We start from the raw sequence: 15,612 nt of genomic DNA on the forward strand, positions 1-15,612 counted from the left end.
ACCCTTTTATTGTCCAACATTTTCCCCAAATTGTTTTAGATTGGAGTGGGAATAGTAAATGTCACCCCTTTTGTGTTCAACTCTGTCCCCAATTTGGTTTAGATGTGAGTGGGGATAGAAAATGTTTATGTTGGAGTGTGATATTTAATTTAATAATTTCCATGTGAAATGCTTTTTTTAATTGTATTTGTATGCATTAGAAATAGTTTGTGTTATTCCAGTTTGTATTGTTCATGTTTAGAAATATACTAAACAAATAGTTTGTAAGAAATAGAGACACAAAGGGAGAGGGAGGAAAATAAAGGGTATGTCTGTATCCCCGAATTAAATGATCAGACAACAACAGGAACAGATCCAGCACGGGAATCCACAGCTAGGCGACTCAATGCCAAGTAAAGGAGGAAAAAAACAATAGGTTTTGAAAAGAACCCCCACCCAACAACCCAGTGGGTAGCATGTTTCATCATTAGGTTCCCCGCTGGGCTGCTGAATGCAACCCAGCTGTGCTACGATGACTGAATTACAGCGGAGCTGCTGATTTTTGTGTGGAGGGGATGAGTATTTTGGTGCAGTTTAAAAATGCCTCAAGGATCCTGCGTCAAGGTAGAACGATTTTATTCCTGAGATCCTAGTACACGGTTACAAAAGATAGGGTGAATATTATAAAGATTTAATTGGTCTTCTGTATCCAAAAAGAAATGGTCGGCATGTTTCAGCCTTAACAATAAATACAATGGCTTTCTTCTGGACCAAGAAAGTGAATTGCAGACAAATTTTAGTGACCTTGTGAGTTATATCAGCACACTCACTAAGGTCTTGCTGTGAGTGCAGGGGTGCAGCTGTACTTACGGTTCTCACCATCAGGTGTATTATCTGAAACAATAAAGCCGAACATAAAACATACACATCCATTTTGGTAATGATGACTGAGGTGCAACTACCTCAATCCTGTCAAGGAAGAAATGCTATAATTTATATATTCAAGTGCAGAGATTGATCAGTCAGTTTGAAACCTGCATTCCCAGAAAGGTCAACTCACAAATGAGCATGCAAAACACGCTATCTATATGCTGAAAATCGCTTAGTGGATTGTGCAGTAGAACATGCCTCATAGTGAAGGTGAACATAGAAGCCTCCTCCTGAATCTTTGGTTTGAATGGTGAATTTTCATATTTATTCTGCAGGGTTTTGTCTATGAATGTGTCCTATGGGCATTGGGAGTTGTTAAAAACGTTTTTTAAGAAAATCATTTTTGGTTTATAATAAATGAATGCTTTTTACTTTGATTTCCTTTTTTCAGGTTTACTGGAGCATTTTTGACTTTTTAGAACATGTTTTCAGGTTTTTTTTGGTTCCTAATATTTTTGATTGCATTAAGGAATCTACTGGATTTTTTTTATTTTGCATTTTTTAGGGTTGTTTGGATAATATTTTTCCTGTGTTTGGTGGATTACTATTTTTGACTACATTGATACAGAGAAGAATCTGTAGCTGCACAACAGTATGTCTTTTTTATTTTATTACTTTTTGTTGGGAAATGTTATATTTCATTGTTTGTGTAAATATTATGTAATTAATATTTGGAATTGAGTGTTTTTTGTGGTGAAATTATTTTATGTGATGGACTGAGTTTGTTTTTTATGTTTTTCAGTTGGTGATGGTGAAATGTTTTGCTTAAATATCTTATATATCATTTTATTATCTCAGTCTTCATTAACATTGGACTTTAATTTAATTTTTAGACTGATGTAAAAAAAATATATTTATTATTTTAAAAAATGATTTTCCAAATTGGGTTGGATTTTGTGATAAAGTTTTTGGACTTTGGCAGGATACTATGGGGCTGATTACTCTGTCTGGTAGAAAGCCTCCTCCTGATGGTCGGATTCTCCTCGACCTTGTTGGAGCCCTTCCGAACGACTCAGTCGGTTTACAATCCACCCGACCGATTACGATGGTTGCGGTCGGAACGTAGACCACACCGTCATTCTGAATCGGTTCCGACCATCTCTTGGAGGACTTGTGTTGGTCGGAACCACATTGTACATCCCAATGGACAGCGCAAGAAGGCTGACGGAAAGTGATTTAGGGGCCCCTAGCAGGGTCACCTTCATCCCATGGTTGGGGGCCGACGGGGTACCCAAGGGACCCCACTGTAAAACCCTATACTGTGTGGCAGGCACCATGGGTTGCCTGCGACAAGGTGCAGGGTTTTCCACACACCCCATTTCCCCATAGGAGTCTATGTGACGGCCGGTTGTCATGCGGAACACAGGCTCCCATATGAAACAATGGAAATCCAACCGAACAGTGGCCGGTCGCATCAAAATTGGGTGGGCGGAACAGGCAATCACGAGTCGGTCAGTCCCAATGCCGAATCGGTGTTGGGTGGAAAGTTTCCCCCCGACATTGTAATCGGCCCTTATGTGTTTTAGAATATGCTTTTGGCTATTATTTCAAAGTAGTTTATTCTTTTGTTAATTATGAAGAGTTTGATTTTAAAGTGTAGCATCTTGTACATTCTTTTGCTCTGTTTTCTAAGTTTAGTGGAAATTTTGTTACCAGATTGTTCCATTTGTAGTTGTTGATAGCTTTGCTCTTTTTGTAATGCTTCAATAAAATTATACAGTGTAGGTTGGGTTTTGCCTAATGTGGAAGAAATTGTGCTATCCTTCTGCTGCATTGTTTACGTTGACTTCCTGTGCCAGGATGCTGTCATAGACATTCCAACATGGTATTTGGAATTTTGGTTGGCTTCTGTGTCTGTGGAGATGCAGTATGTCAACCCCAGTGTGTTAAAAATAGTCTTTTAGGGGGCTTAGTTTGTCTTCATTTTCTTGGTACAAAGGGCTTTCTATTATTAAATAGTAATGGTTAGCTACCTCTGTGACTGGGTCATAGGCTAGTTCTCATATTTTTTTTCTTTTCACAGGCAAATTGGCTGTTTGTAGAATACTCTACATTTAGTGCAGATTGTTGGAGGTGTCAACGTATGCTTTGATTGAAATGATAGTAACAGCCTTGAATGGCGGTGTGGGGGTAATTTTTTTTAATGGTTTGCACTAAGGATCTGATTATGGGTCTGGTGGTCCTATAGCAGATGGTGCAACACGCCACCTGCCTTAGGATCGCCAAACCTGTTGTGGGGTTGGTAGGCTCATAGGAGAGCCTACCATGCAGACCGCCACTCTCAGGGCACTTCCTGCACTTTCCTGCAGGTGTGGCACACATGCTACACCATGCATAAACTGGGGGTGCAAATCCAGTGGGGCACTACATGTGGCCCTCCGCCTGTACCCCCTGGGCCCTGAGGGGGAAGGGGGCCCTATTATGTCTCCCTTAGTTGCCTCACCCGCAGCCTTTTCATGATGGGCTCACCGCCATGAAAAGAGTGGTAGTGAGGCAACTCAAAATATGCTCAGTGGTGCTGCTACGGCACCGTACACATATTTTTTCCTCTGTCTGCTGCATGAATGCTGCAGGATCCTGGATCCCTGGCAGTTGCAGCGGTCCTGTGGGGATCCAACCATGCAGTCGTAATACTGCGGGCGGTCCAGCAGCGGACAGAACTCCACCATGGGTTCTGTGGTCCTGTGGACCACCAAACTCATAATCAGGCCCTAAATCAAAAGATATATTTTGGGGGTAGTAGTTATTTGTGTTATGTTCATCATTGTTTAACAAATCGTAGTTAGTGTTACTTTGTTTATGTGGTAGAAGGGCATATATAAAAGGAATATTTGTGTTTTGATATTCACCATGTATGGTGGTATATTTGAGTAAATGGTCTGAGATACATTTTGAAGGTGTTGTCCATCATCCAGGTTTGGCAAAGGCTTTGTTTCAGTATGTTAGTTGCTGTAGAGAATATTAGGATTTGTTTGCCATTGTTTCAGTTATCATGTAAAAGGGAAGGTTCCTCATTATATGTCATTATTAAGTGTTCAGGTGTTTCTATGACTTGGTACCTTCTAGGGGCAGGAGGAGTATCGCTGACAGCTTTCTTAGTTTGTGCAATTAAACGTTTTAAATTGGGTGTAGGTGGTAGGGTTCCTGTGATGTGTTCAGGGACTTTAAACGGTATATCTTCAAGGATTTGGTTGTGGGTTCCTGGGAGCTAGTGCTTACCTCTCTTATATCCTGCAATACCTCCTCACTTCTATATCTGTCGTATTTGGGGAGTGGTTGTGCTCTCTTACATAAATGACAACATCATCTTTTGCAGCTGCCCTCCCATAGCATGCATTAAATTAATATTTATCACATTTATAATTTCTATTTTATATGAATGTACTTTCTTGGCTGTAGATGTAGCTCATGTGTTAGTAACTGCTTTCCTTTCTGTGATGTTAGGTATTTTGCTGCCTCCGTCATTGTATGTGAAAGTAATGTAATAGTATAAATATATACAATATTTGAAAGTTTGTGCATTTGTTATTTACATGTAAAATTATGCAACTACTACTATTTTGTATACTTTAATGTATGTTCTGTTTAGATGTTTCTTACTGTTTTGTAGCTTTTCTGTTGAAGCAGGTCCTTTTTCTTCTGTTGGGTTAAAAAACATTTTAGTTTCATTTTAAATGTAAATGGTTGGTAGTTTTGTCATAAGGCTAATTTGGCCTGTGCAAAAACGCCCCCATTGTCTACATGTTCACGTTAAAAGTTGACATCTTTTTAGACAATGACTTTTAGCACATTTTGCTTGTGTGTTTGAATGTGAAAGTGTATTTAGAAAGTGTTCTTGCTTACAGATACATTTCTTCGTAGGCACATTATCATCGTACATATTGTCCAAGGACCACATACATTGCACACACTGCCCTTTCATATTGTTGTCGGTTCGGATACAACTCTGAATTGATAGAATCAACAATGACGGCACAATCTGAACTCAGGCACAGTGCGTATGGGAACGGTGTTCATTATATAAAGTGCACTGATCATTTCTCCTTCAGAGGAGCATTTCTATGGATTGTAGTAGTCACCCGATGCCTGATTTTCAGCCCAGCTGAATCTCAACACTATCCTAAGAGGGACGGATGCCTGTTCTATACCATACAGGCTTCCAGATGAAACACACACTGGTAAATGGGGAGTCAGACCACTCCAAGGTATCTGGCAGAAGTGTATTTACCATATGCTCTCTAAGGATAGTTAGTACTAGGTACGAGTACAATTATATGTATTCATATACTCAATGCAACAATTATAATGGTTGAATTATTTATCTTTTTCGCCATCCTTGTAACACTGGTTACAATGCTCTATTTGCTTTTACTAATCATTGCAGCACATATATTTTACACAAGAATCCAATTGCTTCAATAAATGTTCGAAATGCCAAGTTCATTAATAAGCAGGTTTATTTATTTTTTCTTCATGGATAAGCGGTAAGATCTTAGTCATCATCTTCAACTGTGTTGGCCACTCTGCCTGAGGAAAGAATATCACAAACCTTTAGGGGAGCAGCACTTTTACCCATGAGGATGATCTTCTAGACTAGATTGGCCAATCAGGTTTGTGTGGCCAGTGCTCTATGTCTCTCCCTCTCCCTCAGGACACAACATCTACTATATCTAGCAGATTACAGTCCCAATCACATACATCAATGCCCACTCAAGTGGCCTCAACTTCCCAACAACTGTGGTCACCCCTGTCTTGCCTCCTGCGACAATCACAGGCAGAATATCTATTGTACAGGGAGAACACTCTACACTTGTGGCTACCTATTAAGGTCACAGGGTGATTCACAAAGGGTTGTGGCAGGACCTGTTGCAGGGAGAGAGGCTCAGGAAGCACTCATGATTAGAGACCTGATCAGTACTTCTAAATGGCAGGAGGGTGAGCTGGGCCAGATTATAGAACTCCTGAGGGCCCAAAATGATCTCATGAAGTCCCAGAATGAGATCCAGAGGGTCCAAAATGATCTCTTGAGTTTCAACACTTTACACTCTAGGGGTGTCTACAGCAGTGTCTCATATAACAGCCTATTTCCATGGTCAAGCACCATAGTTTCCAGCTCAGTACTAGAAACATCTACAACTAGCAGTTCCATGGAAAGTGGGAAGCTTTTGCATGCAGAGCTTGCTCCCCCTTTGAAACTCAGTCCACTTCAGTGGCCCTTAGGAGTGGTTGTTCCTTTTACCTAGTTGAGGGCAGCACCCAATAACCCACCACCAAGAGATGTAAAAAGTCATGTCCTGATGGAGGGTCTGGATTATTCCCCCTATGACCTCACATTTCAAATTCACTCATGGACTGTTGTCTATAAAAGGACTCTTTGCAGCCATAGGCTCATCTTTAAATCCTCATCCAACATACAAGTTAACTTCTTTCTGAGAACCTTAATTTTATTAGAAAACACTAAAAAATGAATACAAAAGATGTCTGTAACAGTCTTCTCTTAAAATGAAATAAATGTAGCATTGATGTTATGAAACATACATCTTTCTCTTAAAATCTTACATATTTCCAAATCATTTAGTATACACAAACAATAGACATTTTATCATAACAAACATTTTTAATTACTGTCATCTCAGCATGTACAAGTATATCTATAGTGGTTTGTTGAATTAGCATTTTAATATAAAAGTGTAATGTATCGAAACTCCAGCAAGGGAGAAGGACAAGTCAAGAATATGCACGAACACTTGTCAACACAATATTAGAAGTGTACATAGTTGTACGAAGCAAAAATACTAAGAAAAGATTACTAATAGAATGAAAGGTAGATAACGATTCCACGTATTGTGTAAATATACAGCCAGTGTTGCATTTCGTTTGCAACTTCTGCCATTAGCAACAACAATGAGAATCTTAGGCCACACTTTGGGCTGTCCTCATGTTTTACACAGACATTATGCTGAGACTTAGTATAAACTACACCAAATTTCAACCGATATGCTACAGTTGGCATCATCATTCGAAGTTCTAAACTTTGACATATACACAACATGTGTCTGGTACCCTAGATGAAACTAATTTCGTAAGTTATCCCTCCATGACTGGAAGGAAGTGTACTGTCCACTATCGTTTAGGCAATATGCATGCAGCTCCCTCTATAAACAGTTTCTGATCAACACTCCAAAAAATACATCTAGGACATGTTAGTGCCCCAGGTGATGACCGGATAACGTGACCTAGGAAGGATTAAGTAGAAAATTAATATATTTGTGACTAACATTATATTATTTGTAAATTTAAGACATTTCTGATAATTAAACATCAACAGATAAAAACATGAAATCTTATATAGCATGCTCATCATTATATGTAAGATATTGGAAATGTACTATTGTACATTCAAAACACATTTAAAAATCAAACACACTTTCATTGGAGTGAAAAATAAAGAAATCTAAAATGTAATTAGTGAAATATTAGCATACATTCTACATGAACATGATATGTTCAATGGGATTCATGGACGTGGGGCACAAGGAATCTCAGCTGCGATCTTTGGCTTGCCTCGTGTGACTGCTGACACTGCTTTTGCTATCCCTAGCTCAGTGATAGCAACATCTTTGCCAAGAACATAGGGAGCGCTTGGTACTCCTTATTGTATGCTAATTTTATATATTAACAGCGGATAGTGTTCTGTTATTCACTATTAGTAAAATAAAAATGGAGCAAAATTAGATGGAGCGAGATATTCTATAGCAGCTGAGGTAAAAGTAAAAAGAAAGCATTTGATTGTATGATGTATATATACTTGCCAGTGATAGTGCGTTTATGTGAGACAGAGCATGTGTATGAAGGTACATGTGAGTGGAAGTGAGTGACAGACCGTGAGTGAAAATGAGGGATGTTGAGTGTCGTTAAGGGACTATGAGGGAGTGAGGGTGAGTGAGAATGAGATTCAGAATGACTGCAAGTGAGTGAGAATGAATATGTGAATAAAAGGCAGAGTTAGAGAGTGATGGCGAATGAGTGTGATAATAAGTGAGGGTAAGTGAGTTAGAATAAATGGATAAGAAGAGTGTGTTAGTTAGAATATGTATGAGTGAGTGTTTATAAGTGTACGTCTCTCATTGGCCTTGGCATACTGAAGGAAATTCTTGTCTTATAGAAACACTTGTTGCAAAATAGTAGTACTGGCATACTTGAAGCAATTCTTAGCATGAGAGACACCTGTGACATAATACTGGCAAGCTGGAGGTAATCCTTGGCATAATGGACACCCATTATAAAATACAGCTATAGGCTTCTTATGTGTAATTCTTGGCATGGAGGCACATGTGGTTAACTGCTGATGATAGCACATTCTTGATCATTTTTAGCGCAAAGGAAGAAAACCTGGCATAGAGGAGAGTGGCAACCATGAGAAAATGCTGACCTTGAATTCCTAGGGAATTTTTGACATAAGATTTACCTATGGTATGTGGACAGCATTAATGGCAAAATTCTGGCACTGGAATATTTTATGTGATTTTTGGTATTAGGGCACACTTCTGGCATATGGGGGTACCCATAGAAAATTGCTGACCAGGGCAGAATGGATGTAATTGTATACATTTGAATGCACCATAGTGCACTTGAAAAAGAATGCGTTCAACTCTTCAGGAGAGTCAGGTATTATTGGACTTGCACACCATGAGAGGATGTGAATATTTAATTAGTGCCCTTTCAGAGCCTGTGGCTCTTTACCAAATTCACATGTGAAAACTATGCTTTAAAAGACACTATTTGAACCACTTCTTCACAATTTCCTCACTGACGAACCTCTCACAAACTTTGTTGAAGAGGTCTAGCTCACTAGCTTTGATCATTACAATTGATAGCAAGTGTTATGTCCCAGAACTTTCTAAGATCATGTAAACACCCTAAAATAGGTGGTATCTAAAACAGGTATTTGTCTGTGTTGTGTTGTTATATTACTAATGCAGTTTTTACAGAATTTCAGCTAAGTTAATCTACAAGTATTTGGGGCCCTAGACTAAACATATTTTGGGGACACCTGTTCAGAGCAACTTTGATTCAACTATTCATTCGCTCATTCATGTTCTCCTAGGCCAGGTCATGGGCAGTGCCATGTTAAGGCTTATTGTGGTCCCAGGTACACGCATAATATGGGGGTTCCCTATTAGGAAAACGTAAATTGAATAATGGGTACTAATTACACACCTCCATGATGCAATTTCAATGTTGATTCCAGGTTAAGCTAGAAGGGCTATAGTTTGCAAAAGTATGCAAAAATGTAATGGATGGAATGTTTGATTTAATCTAGGCCACTGTTAATTACTCTTGGCTGCATTCCAGCCCTAGTTATTTTGCACAGCACACAGTTTGGACCTAGCCATATACAAATCATTCCTGACCCTGCTCCAATGGGAAGAGTTTAGCCTTAACTTCCAGGCCAGATTCTTCCTGAACCGGAACACCAGCAACCCAGGACCGGTTTCTCCCCAGTTAGCGCTCATCAGCCAGGGGTAGCTTGGTTCTAGTCACACTGTGTGCTTAGGGCCCACATCTGGGCTCACCAGTCCCACTAAGGGCGAAACAGTAAAGTATACAAAAAAGTGATGAAAAGAATGCTTGAATAATTCACCTCAGCTGCTGGTAATTATTTGGGTTGAGTCCCAGTCCACACTTTTTGCACACCATGCCACCTCAGTTTGGATCCGATCATATACACATAAGTCTTGACCCTGCTCCATTTGGAACAGTCCAGCCCAAACTCCCAGGCCATGTCCTCCTTTAAACGAAACACAAACAACCTAGGACTGGATGCGCCCTAGTTAGGGCTCATCAGTCAGTTATAATTTGCAAAAGTCATCAACTACAGCCATAGTTCATCAAACTTGTAAAAAAAGATTTAAACTTTAATGACTTTAAAAATAAGAAAACTAATAGGGATTTTATCAAATTTCAGTTGTTTTAAGTTTTTAATTTAACAGCACACATTTCTTAAATATCCGAATATTCCTACACACTTATGAGTTGTTACTTGTTGTGATCAGCACAGATCTCAGTATGTTGTTAAGAAACTAAGCTTTATTCATATAAGATAAATCATACACATCTTAGCTTTTCCCCAAAAATTTCTCCAGTTACACAGGCTGAAGCGTGACACGTGAAAACTATGCCCAATGTTATAAATGTGGTAAAGGCCCAGGTATCAATTGCTGGTGTTGTAGAGATCTAAACGCGAACAATTAAGCCATTTATCAGGTTACACAGAATATACAAACTCAGACCTCAGGCAGCAACTATTTTGAATATGTTATACAGGTCATTCACAATCTAGCTCTTAAAGCAGTTCTGTCCCTTAGGCTGAAGGTATCTGACAGCATTGGCAAATTACACAGATCTTACACACTCATGTGAAGCAGGAATGTTCTCAGGTTATGTAGGTCATACATGCTAAAGCATCTAAGAGCAAAATTATCCCTTGGGTTAGTTACACAGTGTCATGTCTTTGAGCATTCTAGTAGCTGGGTGTGGGTGGAGTCATGGGGTGGAGGAAGAGGCGGGGCACGAGCAGGAAAGGGTTAGTTAGAGTAGGGACAGGGACGAGGAAGGAGTGTGTTAATAAAGCTCCTTGAACATCAAGTAGTGTCTGTCATTATTGCATGCACGACACTACAGCTGGCGACGAGGGTGGGATGAAGTAACCTGCCATCCCCACATCGAGGAAATGAGTGCCCTGTCCCTGGGCAGCACTGAGAAGTAGTCGATCGAGTGGAGCGCTGCCGAGTGAGTGCTAAAATAAGTTTGCTGCCGAGAAGTCATTTCGCGCCAAAACAGGAGCTCACCCCAGACAGCGAGCGAAGCGACAGAATCGCGAGCCTACTGTGACCCCTTCGAGAAGAAGTTCAGGAGAAAGCAAGTGGAGCGTGGCTGCTACAGTGCCACTGACAAGATCGGCGATCCGGTGAGTCTCAGTAACTGGATCGGAGTGAGGAGAATGAATGAAGTTGAAATCTCGCGGGAGCCGAGATTTCACTAGCGGCGGCCATCTTGACGTCAGGCAGCCCGCAGGACAATCCCTATGTGCAAATGGGAAGCGGCCATTTTGAAGTCAGGCGGCTCACGGCTCCAGCAAACAAGCATTGGTGAATGCGAAACAAGCACTGGTAAATGCAAAACAAGCACTGGCAAATGCAAACAAGCATTGGTGAATGTAAACAAGCAGTGGTAAATTCAAAACAAGCACTGGCAGATGCAAACACACATTGGTGACTGCGAAGCAAACACTGGTAAATGCAAAGACAAGCACTAGCAAATGCAAAATAAGCTTTGGTAACTGCGAAACAAGCACTAGTAAATGCAAAAGCAAGCATTGGCAAATGAAATAAAATCAGCATTGGTGAAAGAAAACAAGCACTGGCAAACGCAAACAAGCATTGGTAAATGCGAAACAAGCAGTGGTACCTTAAAACAGGTTTCGACAAAACGACTGGCACCAGTAAGATACAAGGTGACGTAGCCAATCACGCTCAAGGATGTCGAATCCACCACAAGAGAATGGCCATGCTGCCGTAGCTACCTTGACTGAACCTCGAATATCACACTTGCGTCCCCCTGAAGCACTGATGTTGGTGGCTGGCGGAAGCATGGGCCCTCGATGGCAGGAGTGGCTAGAAGATTTCGAGGACTATCTTGAATGTTCAAAGGTCACTGTAGATAGAGAGAAACTCATTGCACTGCGTAATTTAGTTGGCAAAGAAGTCAGCAAAGTGATTAAAGAGCTGCCAGAAGATGACAAAGGGACTTATGCCAAAGCAAAAGAAGCGCTGAATAAGAAATTCATACACAAGAGGAACGTGGACTATGAGAGATATGTTTTTCATCAAGCTCGTCAAAACAAAGAAGAAATGATGAGCACCTTCATCTCCAGGTTACGACGACTGTCTCAGTACTGCAATTTTGATGCGTTTTCAACGGAAGATGCCATCCGACTGCGAGTGATTGAAGGCTGTCACTCCGAAACACTCCGGAGGAGATTGCTAAGAAAAAGCCATAACCTTGATGAGATAGAAGAAATGACAAGGGTACATGATCAGGCGGAGGAACACGCCAAGTGCATGGAGACAGGAAGAAGCGAGAGAAAAGAACAAGCCTTCTGGACGCACAGCACCAAGACTCGCAGGAGGTCAGGTGAACAGCAGAGGAGGTCCAGACCGGCCTCTCGTCATCAACACAAAGGACGCAGACGCTATGAGTCTAGCTGGAGAGCCAAGAAGGCTGAACCTGCAAAGAAACTGGACAGGTCTAGAAAGTGCTATCCATGTGGATACGATTATCCGCATTCAGACGTCTGTCCAGCGATGGGTCAACAGTGTCACAAGTGTGGGCGCAAGAACCACATTGAAGCAATGTGTGGAACATATAACAAAGAAAGGAGAGGTGAAAGGAACAGGCGGCAGTCTGACCCTAGAAGACACCACGCCAAAGCGGTGCAAGACCGGGCGATGTCATCCTCTGGATCGTCCCGCTTCAGCCGAGACTCTCGTGAATCTCAGTGGACCAGAAGGTCACCGAAACGATCACCGTCGAGAGAGTCCAGATCGACGTCGGCAGAGTCTAATTATACTGATGAATATGTCTGCATGGTATCAGACCCTGATCAACTAAAAAGGTATCGTCCATTGGACATAAAAGTGGGGACTCATGCGACACAGTTCATGCTTGACAGTGGGGCATCCCTGAACTACATGCCCGTGACAGAATATAACAGGATGAAATCACCACCTCACCTGAGCCCAGCGCACGTAAGAGTTTTCACCTTGCTTGGGCAAATTTGAAACAATTCTCACACATGAAGACAAATCGGTGACAGCATATATCCATGTCATTGAAGGTCCCGAGGCGGAGTGCCTCCTCAGCCTGCCGACATCGGAACGTCTCCGCCTGGTGGAGATCCTTTACAGAGTCAATGATGATCTGGATTTAATCCGCAAGTTCCCCAAATTATTTACTGGGCTAGGCAAAATGAACAAATGCCAGATCCGCCTCCACATCAATGATCAAGTGCGCCCTGTGGCTCAACACCCTCGACGAGTGCCTTTTCATCTTCAGCAGGCGGTGGAGGAGGAAATTTAGGAGCTGTTACAAACTGACATTATCGAAAAGACAGAGGGTCCGTCGCCATGGGTGTCTCCTGTCGTCATAGTCCCAAAGAAAGGCACTCCAGACAAAGTGCGCCTATGTGTAGACATGAGACCTCCCAATACTGCCATAGAGAGAGAGCGTCACCCAGGACCCCACCTGAGTGACATGATAACCGCCTTGAATGGAGCCGGAGTATTTTCCAAACTTGAGCTGAACAAGGGTTATCACCAGCTGGAACTCCATGAGAAATCAAGATATATAACGACTTTCGCTACACATTTAGGTTTATTCAGATACAAGAGACTAAGTTTCGGCATTTCATCAGCAGCTGAAATCTTTCAGGAAATGATTCGACAGACCATCAGACACATACCCAACTCGCTGAATTACAGCGATGACATCCTGGTATATGGGTCAAACACGCAGGAGCATGATAAGGCGATGGATCGAGTATGCCATGCTCTTCTGGAAGCCAACTTGACTCTCAATAAAGATAAGTATGAGTTCCGGATCACAGACATAATATAGAATGACAAAATATAGACTTACCAAAATATAGTCACCAAAATATAGAATGCCAAAATATCGAATTCCTATCTACAAACAGGTAAGTACAAAAATATTGAATCCAAAATATAGTCTGTAAAAAATATAGTCAGTCAAAATATCGAATTATTTTAAATGTCTTAAAAGTAATTTAAAATTAATGAAATAATAAATATATTTAACTAAAACATACTTAAAAATACTCAAATAACCTTAAAATTAAGATATAATTAATTTATGTTATTAATACAAAATTTAACAATATTTTACCGTAGGATAGCAGGAGGGTAACATTTAATATTACCACTCCAGTGAGTGCAACAGTAGGGAAAGCGTTGGATAGCGTAGGGGTAAAAAATACTATTCCCACTCCAGTGAGTGCAACAGTAGGGAAAGCGTTGGATAGCGTAGGGGTAAAAAATACTATTCCCACTCCAGAGAGTGCAACAGTAGGGAAAGCTTTGGATAGCGTAGGGGTAAAAATTACTATTCCCACTCCAGAGAGTGCAACAGTAGGGAAAGCGTTGGATAGCGTAGGGGTAAAAAATACTATTCCCATTCCAGAGAGTGCAACAGTAGGGAAAGCGTTGGATAGCGGGAGGGTAAAAAATAATATTTCCACCCCATTGAGTGCAACAGTAGGGAAAGCGTTAGATAGCGTAGGGGTAAAAAATACTATTCCCACTCCAGAGAGTGCAACAGTAGGGAAAGCGTTGGATAGCTTAGGGGTAAAAATTACTATTCCCACTCCAGAGAGTGCAACAGTAGGGAAAGCGTTGGATAGCGTAGGGGTAAAAATTACTATTCCCACTCCAGAGAGTGCAACAGTAGGGAAAGTGTTGGATAGCGTAGGGGTAAAAAATACTATTCCCACTCCAGTGAGTGCAACAGTAGGGAAAGCGTTGGATAGCATAAGGGTAAAAATTACTATTCCCACTCCAGAGAGTGCAACAGTAGGGAAAGCGTTGGATAGCGGAAGGGTAAAAATTACTATTCCAACTCCAGAGCGTGCAACAGTAGGGAAAGCGTTGGATAGCGTAGGGGTAAAAATTACTATTCCCACTCCAGAGAGTGCAACAGTAGGGAAAGCGTTGGATAGCGTAGGGGTAAAAAATACTATTCCCACTCCAGAGAGTGCAACAGTAGGGAAAGCGTTGGATAGCGGGAGTGTGAAAATTACTATTCCCACTCCAGATAGTGCCACAGTAGGGAAAGCTTTAAATAGCGTAGGGGTAAAAATTACTATTCCCACTCCAGAGAGTGCAACAGTAGGGAAAGCGTTGGATAGCGTAGGGGTAAAAAATACTATTCCCACTCCAGAGAGTGCAACAGTAGGGAAAGCGTTGGATAGCGGGAGGGTGAAAATTACTATTCCCACTCCAGTGAGTTTAACAGTAGGGAAAGTAATGATTTAATATATTATTAAAAATAAATTAAATATCAATACCAATAAAACATTAATTGAAATTAATAACCAATTTAATATTATGTAATAATTAATTAGAAATGCAACTACATATTAGTTATTACAAATTAATAACCTATTCATAATTATTTAACAACTAATTAATTTTCAATAACAAAAACTAATTAATAATAAAAATTAATACCAATTACAAATTAACAGTCAATTAATTATCAATACACCAATAGTATTTTTAATATGTAATTAATTACAATTACATTACTTCCCACCCTATTCCCCTATAAACCCACATCCCACTACAGAAAATACATTAATACAATTATCATAATTATCAAATATTTAATTAATACAAAATAATTACCAATTAATAAAAATGAATTGCCAATTAATAGAAATTAATTACCAATTAAAAATTAATTAACAATAAATTTAAAATCAATACCAATAAATGAAAAAAAGTATTCACTTAATTACAATTAAATTACTTCCCACCCTATTCCCCTATAAACCCACAACCCGCTACAGAAAATAAATTTAGAAAATTAACATAATTAACAATTAATGAATTAATACAAATAATT

This window comes from Lissotriton helveticus, chromosome 9 (assembly GCF_964261635.1).
Source record: "Lissotriton helveticus chromosome 9, aLisHel1.1, whole genome shotgun sequence".
Lineage (NCBI taxonomy): Eukaryota > Metazoa > Chordata > Amphibia > Caudata > Salamandridae > Lissotriton > Lissotriton helveticus.